The sequence below is a fragment of the Rhinolophus sinicus genome, chromosome 18 (genome assembly GCF_057876585.1).
Source record: "Rhinolophus sinicus isolate RSI-liver-muscle chromosome 18, RSI-T2T, whole genome shotgun sequence".
Lineage (NCBI taxonomy): Eukaryota > Metazoa > Chordata > Mammalia > Chiroptera > Rhinolophidae > Rhinolophus > Rhinolophus sinicus.
In genome coordinates, this window is record NC_142518.1 from 95,289,144 (window position 1) to 95,301,874 (window position 12,731).

A 12,731-nucleotide genomic window follows, 5' to 3' on the forward strand; every position below is an offset into this window, starting at 1 on the left:
GAGCTGGAGCTACTACCACCTCTCCCGTTAGGTGGTCACCTATTCTCCAATTCACCGTAGCCATTCCTTAGCCTGGCTTCTTTTAAGCATTTACATTGTCTACTGGGCCCCAGTGGACATTTGAGTTTGCAACTGCTGCCACGGTTCAAACCACCTGCCTAATACAGTGAAGCTGAGACTCACATAGCACAGAGGATACCAACAAAAGCAACCTGTCCTGATTGGTGATACTGATTTCCCAGACTAGCATGGTAGAGTGGAAATTGAACTCAGAGATGGAAGCCGTCTATTTAAATCTCAACTTCACCACTTACCTAGTTGTATGGCTTTGACCAAATTAATTCCTTCGTGTATAAAATGGGCATTACCAGAGCACAGATTAAATGAGAGGAGGTATGTGACAGCATTTGGCCCAGGCACATAGTGTGGGATCAATAACTCTAATTGCCTTCATTCCTCCCACTCTCCCCTAACCCCTGCAGCCTCTTCAGATGTCTTTGAAAAAGAATGGAGGTGATGTAGTATCACCGAGGTTGCCCTAAACAGCCACGAGAGCTTATTCTTTACAGCTTTATTGAGATATATTTCACATACCATAAGTTTTACCCACTTAAAGTACACAGTTCAGTAATTTTTACTATGCTCAGAGCTGAGCAACCATCACCACTATCTAATTTTATAAAAATTTCATAACCTCTAAAAAGAAACCTGTACCCATTAGCTGGCACTCTCCATTCTTCTCCTATTCCCCAGTTCCAGGTAAATACTAATTTACTTTGTCTTTATTGATATCCCTTTGGCATTTCATTAAAATGGAGTCACGTAATACATGACCTTTTGTGATTGGCTTCTTTCACTTACCATGTTTTCAAGGTTTGTCCAAGTTATAACATGTATCAGTACAGTAGTCCCCCTTATCCACAGTTTCGCTTTCCGCGGTTTCAGTTAACTGTGGTCAACCACAGTCTGAAAATATTAAATGGAAAATTTCAGAAATAAACAACTCATAAGTTTTCAATTGCACGCCATCCTGAGTAGTATGATGAAATCTCCCACCACACTACGCCGTCCAGCCAGGGACATGAATCATATCTCTTTGTTCAGCATATCCACTCTGTGTATACACTACTAGCCATCTTGATTATAAGATTGACTGTAGCAGGATCACAGTGTTATGCTCGAGTAAGACTTATTTTACTTAATAATATCTCACTAACTTCACTTCATTGCATCACATAAGTATTTTATCATCTCACATCACCAAAAGAAGAAGGGTGACTACAGTACAATATTTCGAGAGAGTGAGAGACCGCACTCACGTAACTTTTATTACAGTTTATTGTTGTAATCATTCTATTTTATTATTAGTTATTGTTGTCAATATCTTACTGTGCCTGATTTATAAATTAAACTTTATGATAGGTATGTATACATAGGTAAAAACACAGTATATGTAGGGTTCTATATGTAGGGTTCTATCTGAAGTTTCAGGCATCCACTGGGGGTCTTGGAAATGTATCCCCCATGGATAAGGGGGGACTACTTGTATTTCATTTCTTTTTATGGCTGCACAATATTCCACTGTATGGACATACCACATGTGTTTATCCATTCATTCATTCATGGGCATTTGGGTTGTTTCTACTTTTTGGTTCTTGTGAAAAATGCTGCAGTGAACATTGGTGTGCAAGTATCTTTTTGAGTCCTTCTAATTCTTTTGAATAAATACCTACGAGTAGAATTATTGGGTTATATGGTGATTCTATGTTTAGCTTTTTGAGAAACTGCCAAACCATGGACAAGTTTTTACGTGGACATGTTTTCAATTCCCTTAGATATATATCTAGGAGTCTAATTGTTGGGTCATATGATACCTCTATGTTTAACATTTTGAGGAACTGCCAGACTGTTTTACAAAACAGCCGCACAACTTTACATTCTCATCAGCAATGTAGAGGAGTTCCAATTTTTCCACCCCTTGCCATCACTTGTTATTTTCCTTTTTTTTAAAAAAATATAGTCATTACCTGAAACTAATATAAAATAATATTGGATGTCGAGTATAATTGAAAAAAAATATATAGTCATCCTCATGAGTGTGAAAAGGTGTTTCATTGTGGTTTTTATTTGCATTTCTCTAATGGCTAATGGTGGTGTTGAGCATCTTTTAGAGCATTTATTGGCCATTTGTATATCTTTGGAGAAATGTTTATTCAGATCCTTCACCTTTTTTTTTTAAATTGGGTTATTTGTCTTTTTTATTAAGTTGTAAGAATTCTTTATAAGAGGTATGACAATTAAGTTCACAAACTTGCCACCATGCGCTTACACTGGCAGCACTGAACAAACAGCTCGGTAAGGTTTCATAACCTTGGTATATCAGTGTCTCAAAGCTCTGTTCATGTCGACATGTAGTGGTGTCTTGCTGTGTGGTGTTCATTATTGTTGTGTATTTTTGTATGCCGACGCGAGAATGCCTGACCTTGAATTAGAGCAATGAACAAACATTAAATGTCTTGTTAAACTTGGCAAGAGTAGAGTGAAATCAGGGACATGTTAGTCCAACTTTATGGGGATAATACCATGAAGAAAATGGCAGTGTATAAATGGATTAAACGTTTTTCTGAGGGGAGAGAATGTGTCACTGATGAAGAGCGGTCACAGTGGCCAGTGACGAGCAGAACTGATGAAAACATTGCAAAAATTAATCGAATTGTGCATCAAAATCATTGGCTGACTGTGAGAAGCATAGCAGACCAAGTAAACATTGATAGAGAAATAGTTAGGAAAATGTTAACTGAAAATCTCGGCATGAGAAACGTGTGTGCAAAAATGGTCCTGAAGGAGCTCACCGATGAACAAAAGCAAAGGAGAGTGGAAGTTTGCCAAGATCTTTTGGAGAGGCAAGGTGATGCTTAGGGCCATGTTATCACTGGTGACGAAACATGGGTGTACCAATACGACCCTGAAACAAAGCATCAAAGTGCGCAGTGGAAGTCAGCCAATTCTCCATGACCAAAAAACTTCTATCAGTCCAAATCAAGAATCAAAATGATGTTGCTAAGCTTTTTTGATTTCAGAGGGATTATTCATTATTAATTTGTACCAACTGAGCAAACAGTTAACCACGTTTACTATTTGGAAGTGTTGAAAATGCTGCATGAAAAAGACGACCAGAACTTTTCACCAACAATTCGTGGTGCTTGTATCACGACAATGCACCAGCTCACATGGCATTGTCTGTGAGGGAGTTTTTAGCCAATAAACGAATAACTGTATTGGAACACCTTCCCTACTCAACTGATCTGGCCCCCAATGACTTCTTTCTTTACCAGAAGATAAAGGAAATATCGAAAGGAAGACATTTTGATGACATTCAGGACATCAAGGGTAATATGACAACAGCTCTGATGGCCATTCTAGAAAAAGAGTTCCAAAATTGCTTTGAAGGGTGGACTGGTGCTGGATTTAGTGCATAGCTTCCCAAGGGGAGCACTTTGAAGGTGACCATAGTGATATTCAACAATGAGGTAGGTAGCACTTTGTCTATGATGAGTTCGTGAACTTAATTGTCAGGTCTCTCATATATTTCAGATACGCGCCCCTTATCTGACATGATTTGAAAATATATTTTCCCATTCTGTGGGTAGTCTTGAAGGGAACTAAAACTGAGGTTTTGACTAAGGAAGAGATTTTATTCCAAAATTTCAGTGCTAAATGCAAAATCTAACCACTTTGTCATGTTTTTTAGAATGTAAGGAAAGAGACCCATGCAAGACAAAAGCTCAATGTTTACTTAAGTGAGATGATCACAAGGTCTGTTTTCTCACAATTTATATACTTTTCCCCCAGGCCCATTAGATTTTCCGAGTTGCTAATGTTCTCTGTTCCCACTGTGGGTATTCACCTTTCAGAAAGGCCTGGTAAATAGCCCCATGGTTTTCTGTAACAATAGATTTGAGATACAAAAGTAGATTACTCTAATCCAGGTGGTTTTACAGTGTCTGGAGCCTTCTTTGGAGGAGCTCATTTTCTCCCTGTAATCTCTTAGGCAGGGTCTCCTATACTGAAGGAGCCACCAAAGCGTCTGGAGAAGGTGAACTGAGACCTAGGTTAAGCCAAGTCTTCATGGTCCCATCAGTTAGCATTGCTGGAGGTATAGTTCCAATTTAATTAGCTCCTGCTGTAGGGAGGGTAGTAGTTTCTCCTCACTTATGCTTCCTGTCTTTGTCAACCTCTCCTCTTGATTCCAAGAACCAAACGTATGAACGTTTCCTAGAGCTGAGATTTCCAGAGAAGGGCCTTGGCCAAGCCTCACTGAGGAGGGTGGATAAAAGGGAATGCCCAGTCTCCTTATTCTGTCAGCAAGTGGAGGTGAAGGGGCCAGATATGCTGTTATTTTTGGAAAATATTTTTTGGAATCAGTGGTTGAATTCTCCTTCCCTATAATAAAGGGCTGAGGAGATGTGTGAGAGGCAGGTCTCCAGATACGTGCATTACTAAACTCCCAGGGGAAGAGGTTGGAGCCTGTGCTTGAGTCACTGCATAAGAAAAAGACCATGCCATTTGAATAAATGTGTTTTTTATTCCCCATGGCCCTTGAAATTAATCTTCATCTGTTTCTCTAAGGAAAATTCATGTCTTTAGAACTCGTAGGAAATACCTATTCTAATAGTCTCTCTATAGACTGCTTTAACCCCTATCTTCCAGTGTGCAGGCCATTTAAAAATTCTACAAGGTGCTATTGGTCTAATTTTTGTCACAAGCACTGGTGACAGGAGGGGTTAGAGACAAGAAACCAGGGAGTGTGAGACGGAGAAAACTAGATTCTGACTTGGCAGATGCTGTCTTGTTTATGATCCTACTCATGAATTAAGACCATGAAAGTCCTGTACTGGGAACCAGGAGGCCCTAGACTCTAGAACCATCCTAATATCCTTAATTTACCCTGGGGCCTTACTTTACCCACCTATTGGCTGAAGGGACTGGGCAAATTAACCTTAAGGGCTTGCCTGCTCTGCTCCTGGATGATTTCCATCTCTTCCTGGATGTGGCATACAGAGTAGAACATTCCAAAAATGAAGAAACCCACCCTCTGGGCCTTGGGCTCACTACAGCAGGGAGCTCTGCCAGTGCCCTTATTTGAGAGGCATAAACTGAGCTACTCCCAGACCTGGCCAGTCTCTCACTGGATCACAGACCCTGGTAACCCCAATCCTATACCTCCACCATCCAACAGCTACACTGATTAACAATAGAAAAACTGTGTGCATGGGGGGGGGGTGGCTCAGGCAGGAAGGTAACATTTTTTGAGACCTCAAACAAGGCCATCAACTTAATTTCCCCTTGACAATCAGTACCTAAGAGTGAATATGCCCTTAATCATCTAACTGATCCTTTTGTTCTACTCTCTCTCCCAAATCTCAGTTATAAGAATGTTCAGTGAGTTTGGAATTATTGCAAATGAAAAATGCCAGAAGATTTTTGGATAAGAAACACTAAGTTCTGCAGCTTCCAGAGAATGCTTAGAGAGGAAGAATGTGGAAGACACTTGAAACCAGTCCTGGCTGACTGCCTGCTCTGAAGTCTATGGTTGCATTTGGACTCGCAGGCATGTTATGGATGGTACCTCTGAGGAGCTCAGCAACTGAGGAAGTTGGGTTCAGCTGTTCTGACATGACTCTTAGAGCTTAAGGCCAAAAGCAAAATGAGACCCTCAGAAGACCTTTGGGCTGAGCCACATCTGCTTGCTGGCTCCATTCCGCCTGGGAATATAAACTTCTGGAAGGGCCTGGGCCAGATCATGTTAGAAGGCCTGTGACTCACTATGTTTCAGACCAGGCTGAAGGGTGTTTGCTCAAGCAACAGGAGCAGGGCCTGTGGCTTACAGACTAGGAAGGGTAGCTATGGATCCAGACAGCCAAGCCTAAATGCAAGGAGAAAGGAATTACAGTGACGTTTCTCTTTGCAAGCTGCAGGCTCCTACGGGGAGGGGCATGTTGGATGTAGGTATGCATATGTGAGCGGGTGGACTTCCTGCCTCACTGCTGGGAAAAGTCACTCTGTAACTGAAGCTCTCTTTAGTATTAATTGGGTAGACAGACCTGGCAGGCCTTTGGAGAACATTAGTATGTTTTTCTTTAGGTCTGTGGCTGGTTCAGAGCACAGGCTTCAGCTGTTCTAGTCAGCTCTTGGGGAACCTAGGCTTTCCTCACAGTTTGGCCATATATAACTGATCTTTAGACACTCCTCATTCCACTCCCAAAGTCCTGCTGGCCTGTAACCAGTACACATCTTTAAATCGTTGATGGCTTTATGAGGAGCGTAAGGACTCTTGAAAACCTAGGTTATGACTAATAGGTGATTGGTGATTTCAGTTGGATTTGAGTATCTCCTGGGGATGAATGTAATGCGTGATCATCCTGTTGGACCTTACCTCCTGCCCTAGCCAAGGGATGAAGCAAAAGTGACCAATAAGAGAGATGTTGGAAGAAACCTAAAAAGGAATCTTGAGCCCCTAAATACAAAAGATGGGGGAACCGGATTCCTACTTCATTGTGAGGCAGAATCAGACCACAGGTGAGGCTTTAAAAAGGTGACTTAAAGAGAAATAAAACCAGAGATGAGATAATACAGATTCATAAAATTATTTGCAGTGTTCATGTGGGTGCTTGGCTTTGGTCAATTGTGAGTTTTCAATAACATTTCCTTCAAAAGGAACGTTTATTCATGGCATCAAATAAAGCTAGAGTGTTCAGTTCTCAGTATCTATCTTAGTCCTTGCCTTCAGAAGTTGACCTCCCAGCTTCAAGTGTGAGATGCTTAGAAGAGGGTGAGGAAGAAGGAGGTTTGGAAGCCAAAAGCCTTTTCTTGGGTTTCTGAGAGGTTCTTTTGATGTGAGGACCACTGCGCATTTGAGGCTGAAGAGAATCAGGTAGTGCTAAGTGGTTACAAAAGCTCCAGAGAGCTGAGGGTTTCCCACTCTTGTGGGGCAAGCTGTAGCACTCTCCACACCTCACTATCGTTACATCAAAAATTTGTAATGGATTCATCAAGCCATTCAAAACACTTTCTATTTTCTCATTTGAGCCTCAGGTCAAGCCTGAGAATAGGTAGTACAAGGCTTAATGTAATATGAGTATATATAATTTTTCCAATTTTATTGAGATATGATAGTCATATATCATTTACAGGTTTAAGGTGGTGAATGTGACTTGATATATGTATATATTTAGAAATGATCACCACAATAAGTTTAGTGAACGTCCATCACCTCACATAGTTACACCTCTTTTTCCTTGTGATGAGAACTTTTAAAATCTACTATAATGTTCTTATTGATATTATGGGTGACCTGATGATAGGCAGCGAGAGAATGCTGACTAAAAATTCCCCAGTTTTTTAAAGTTTTTCTCAAAACTCATGTGAGGGACCCATGCTAGGAAACCATAGATTTTACATGGTCAGGTGCCATAGAACTAAATGTATGTCTGAAAGCACAGGAAATGAGACCATCAACACTGGAAATAACCATTTCGATGGCAGAGAAAATACCAAATTTTTATCAGCAACTTAAAGAACAAAGGAGAGGGAAACCTACACCTGGAAAGGACAGTTTGTGGCAATCAATTTGGAACAGATTCTAATCATTGGGAGCCTCAAACTGTGTTTTAAATATTCATAATAATAGAAAGACAATCTTTAAGAGCTTCCGGACTGAAAACGTTTTAATGCTGCAAACTCTTTATCATCCAACAGGTCTGTGAAAAATAAATATGCTGTTTTCTTTTTGTATATTGGTTTATTGATACTCCCAGAATTAAAATACAGTGAAATACACTGAACAAAAACATATTGGGAATGCACTGAATCTTTCTTTGATGGTTTAGGACTGATTGCTCTAAATAGGGAGTTAAAGAGGATATTCATTTAGAAGTTTAGGCAGGCCATTTGGAAAGAGCCCTATTTTTGCTGTTGTGTCGAGACATTTTTGCCCTGTTGTGTTTTTGCAACCGTAACCATAAATAAGTCCTAAAAAAATTGTGAGAGACGAAAATTTTCTTGTTGGTAAAATGGCAGAAAACAATACAATATTATTCTAAGTTAAGTGAGCTCTTACTAATGAATGCTCCATTGGTAGTAGGTCAGACTTGAGGATTATGGTCAAATTTCTCATTTGGCTGGTGCTTGGTGGTCTCGCTGTATCGATGTGGCCATCTATGGTGCTGGTTGTCTGAAGGAAAATGAGTAGCTTCCACCCCATCTGCCAGAGCTGTGGTCACTCAAATTGATCTTCATTCCACAAACATCGTCTGTGGTGCTGCCATGTGTAAGAGGTAGAGAGCTTCGTGCTGTGGGAGATCCCGAACCGAATGGTCTCATTGACTGCAAACCTAAGACACACATTCTTATTTGGAATCCCTATTCTCCAGAAGCTTCTCCTGTCGCAGATATGGTACAAGGGCGGTTATGGTTAGGTAAGAAGGAAGTACTCTTTTAGATTTTCCAGAAGGGTAAAATATTGTTACTATCTAATGACAGTGTGTCATAATGGTAAAAGTAAATGTAATCAGCCGTGTAAATTGTGAAACATAAGTCGTGCTTCTGTTTGTTCTGTAATAATGTAAAACTTCAAAACAATTTGCATTGAGAGAACAAATAAAAGCCACCTCTATTAAATCTGAGTAATCTGTGCCCTGCCTTCCCTCCATGATTTTTTGTCTTGCTATATGTACCTCTGTTTGTTCAGGGTAAAGTAAAATCTACAGATCCTCAAATGTGGAAACACAAAGGTAAGCAGTCTCTGTGATCCATGCAAAAAGAGACTTTTCATTTCCAACGAGACAGCATTTGGTGCCCTGGCTAAGACAAAAATGTGGGCAGCAAATTCATCCCTGTACGAAATGAGACTGGGAGTATTTTCAGAAACAGAACACTTCCTACCTCCTTCATTACCGAATTCAGTCCACTCGGTGGTGGTTTTCATGAACCTTTAAGCTTGGGGGCTGGGGTGGGGGAGCTGCCTCCCTGCCTTCCCCAGGAGAACAGCACAAAGTGGGTTACCTAATTCCACTGTGGGAGTTTTATCTGCCTCCTGGATGGTTCAGTGTAGGCCCATGTCTAGACTGATTACAAAAGCACCAACAAAACAAAATAAATACCTAACATCTTACAGAAAAGGCATGAAACCAAACAGTATGGGTGAGGAGAACAATGCCTCTGTTGTGACAAGGAGTCTTCATGAGGATGATGGAATTCCCGCACCCCGGATTCCAGTTTGCAAGGGCAACATTAAACGTCTCGAAGCAGGCCCTGGCTTGAACGCATTCATTTGGAAAGGCAATGTGTTTTGTTAGATAAGAGATTCTTTTTTAACTGCCACTAGGATCAAAATGAAGATCAGTGTAACTAACTCCTTCTGTATGCACACTGATTTCTGGAAAGCACCATTTAGCTCACCAATGTAGCCATTTGTCCATTTTGCTCTTTCATGGTGACAAGGTATATATAATGTGATGGAAAAGGTTCTGATTGAGCCAGTCTTGACTTTTCACTTACCTTGCTGTGTGGCCTTATGCAAGTCCCTTAGCCTCTCTGGGCCTCAATTTCTATATCTGTAAAATGAGAGGGTTGGAGTTGGCAATCTACTTCTATGGGTTTAAGACTCCAACAAAGCAGAATAAATGTAACAATTCCATTGCCTAATGGAACTGAAAACTGTGGATTTTCATCCAAAAATAAAACTATAATTATCATCTGTCCAAAGGTGCCCTTAAATAGTTTGTCTCAAACTGAGGTTGCAGGTAAGTGATGGGTTACTTCAGAGTCACCTGCAAAACTCTTAAGTTGATGTAGAACTGGGTGGCAAATATGTCACATAATTGAAGGCACATTTGTTTAGTCAATAGTTTCAAGTGGCCTGAGTTACAACACTTTGACTGCTCATTTGTTCATTGTCTCAACATGTATTTATTGATCATCTACTGTATGTCAGGCCCTGGAGGTTAGATGTTTCTCCTGAAATCCTATGCCTTCCTCTTTCCTCCCTTCCTTCTTTGAGCTTGGGTTTGTTTGTGACCTCAGGTGCAAAGGGTTGACTTCAAGCTACTGCTCAGCGTATGGTATATCATCAGAGTTGGTCCAGACAAGGTCCCTCTCTTGCTTTGACTCATTCGTTTATTCCTTTTTATCCCCAAAGCCAACTCCCATTCCCCTCCATGCAAAGGCAACCATTCTCATGCGGTCCGTGTCTATCTTTTAGCGTGCGTGTATTTCTTGTAAAATGTGTAAAGTCTTCTGTGACTATATATTAATTTCCTTCAATGGTGAGATGCTATATAGCCCTTCTGGTTTCTTGCCTTTTTTACCCAAACTATGATTTTAAGATGTAGCTATAGTGCTGGGTATACATATGGTTCATCACTTCACTGGGTATACATATGTAATTTTCTGTGCACCTCTACATTGTACCTCTCTCCTCTTGCGACACACACCCTGGTGTCCTGCAATGCCCATGATAGCAAATCATGCCTTGTGCATGGTCCATACTACGGACCTGTGTGATATTGTTCTGCCTAAGACAGTTTTCCTCCTTTGTAACCTGGATAATTTCTACGTTTTCTTTGAAAATTGGACAATTTCTATCCTTTCGTCTACACTTTCTTTTTTTTCTTTCTTTCCTTTTTTTTTAAGGAGGGTGCAGCTCACTGTGGCCCATGTGGGGATCGAACCGGCAACCTTCGTGCTACCAGCACCATGCTCTAAACAACTGAGCTAACTGGCCACCCCCTCATCTACATTTTCTTCAAGGGTTATATCCCTGAGCCATTGGCCATAATATGAAAGTCGGACAATTAAGTTGTGAACTTTCCACCTTATAAGCGAAGTTTTATTCATATGCACACTCCTTTTATAGTGTTTATGCTGTATAGTGTTTATGTAATTTCTTATCTGTCTCTCTCAATAGATATGAAACCCCATGAGGGCAGGGAATGTGTTGTCTCATATACTGTACCTCTAGTATGCGACACACAGGGTCTGGCACAAAGCATTGCTCAATAAATACTTGTATAATGAATATTGGATTCATCAAAAACTTATTAAGCACCGACTGCATGCCAGCCCTGTACTCTATTTTTAATGTCTTTCAAAGTCAATATATTTATTTCTAAATATATAAAAGTAAATAAAAAGCAATGAGATTATTTTGTTGGTTCCTTGGCAAACGTAGCAGACCTTCTATATCTAAACTAATGCTATGTCTTTCCAAGATGTATAGTGTCCTCGCATTTTCTAGAATATTTCTTTGAGAAAAGAATCCTCCATAGGCAATAGCACATTCTTTGGAATCTTCTCAGGGAGGCCTTTGTTTCTTGAAGGCATATTTGATTTTTGGAAGCAGCTACAAGCTACTTGGCAGCAAATCTAGTGAATGAGGTGGGTGATCAAGCTGAAGAACATGATTTTTCATTCCAAACAAGGTGTGACTATAAAGAAATGAGGCTGATTTTCTTGTATGGTACACAAACTGGCTCAACCGTTCCAAAAGAGGACTTTCAAAAACGTTGTGGCCTTGGCAAGAAAAAAAAAATTCTCCACCCCAGTACATTCTCTCTCTCTCCCTCTCTTGCTCTCTCTCTCTCTCTCTCCCTCCCTCCCTTCCCCCCTCCATGGTATATAGTGTCTGGCCCAAAATACAGACAAGTAAAATCAAAAGCCCTTGGAATTTAGTTTTGAAAAATCAATCACACAAGTATGGGATAGAAGAGATCTGGCTTGGCAGTCATTCTTGAAAAACCAATGGGGGGTTTCAGTTGGCCACAAGCTCATCATTCATGAAGAGAGTAATGTGGATTCTAAGCAAGTATCTGCATTGTAGGACTGCTCTGGTGGAGGTCTTGGGCCTCTGTGGGAACATAAAGACCCATGCTCCATTTTGCTTGGGCTCCGGCTGCGCCATGGGCTCAGCTATGGGCATGACAGCATAAGAGGACAAATGACCCACTGGAGCATGGAGTGGGGCTGAAAGAGCTGAAGGAGCTGTTTAGGAAAGAAAAAAAAAACAGAAGAGGGAAGAGTCAGTGATTGAAAATTGTTTAAGGACACTGGTGTAAAAAGTGGTGTCATCTCTATCTCACGCTGGTCTTTATGGAAAAGCCAGGATCAACGGGTGGAAATTATAGGAAGGCAGACTTAGACTCAACCTAATAAAGATTGATACATATTGCATAATTGTATGTTCAGTATAATCTCACATGTGTGAATATACATATACAGAGAGAAGAAAAGATTGGAAGGATATTAATCAAAATTTCAATAGTAAATATGGGGTATGGAATTATTGGGTAAATAACATTTTAAAAATTTTATAATGACATACTGTTAGAATTTTTATTGCCTGTATATATTTCCTTTGGAAAACATAAATTTGATACAAAATTGGAGGTATCCAGCAACCAAATAGGCTGCTTTGTGACCTAGTGAGACCTCCGCCTCCAGTGGTAATCAAACAAACATTGTAGGATGAACTAGCAGGTCCTTTGCAGCCTAGGGATTTGGTATGTCATTCTGTGATTTAACCTTGTTCAAGTACCAGAGTTGAGCAGTTGGAAGTTCACACGTGCATCCTATGAAAAAGAGGCCTGGAAACTTGCAACAAGATGAGGCAACTTCCTAGCTGCTAAGCTTATTCTAATGACAAAATAGTCATCTTAACATATGTATGTGTAGGA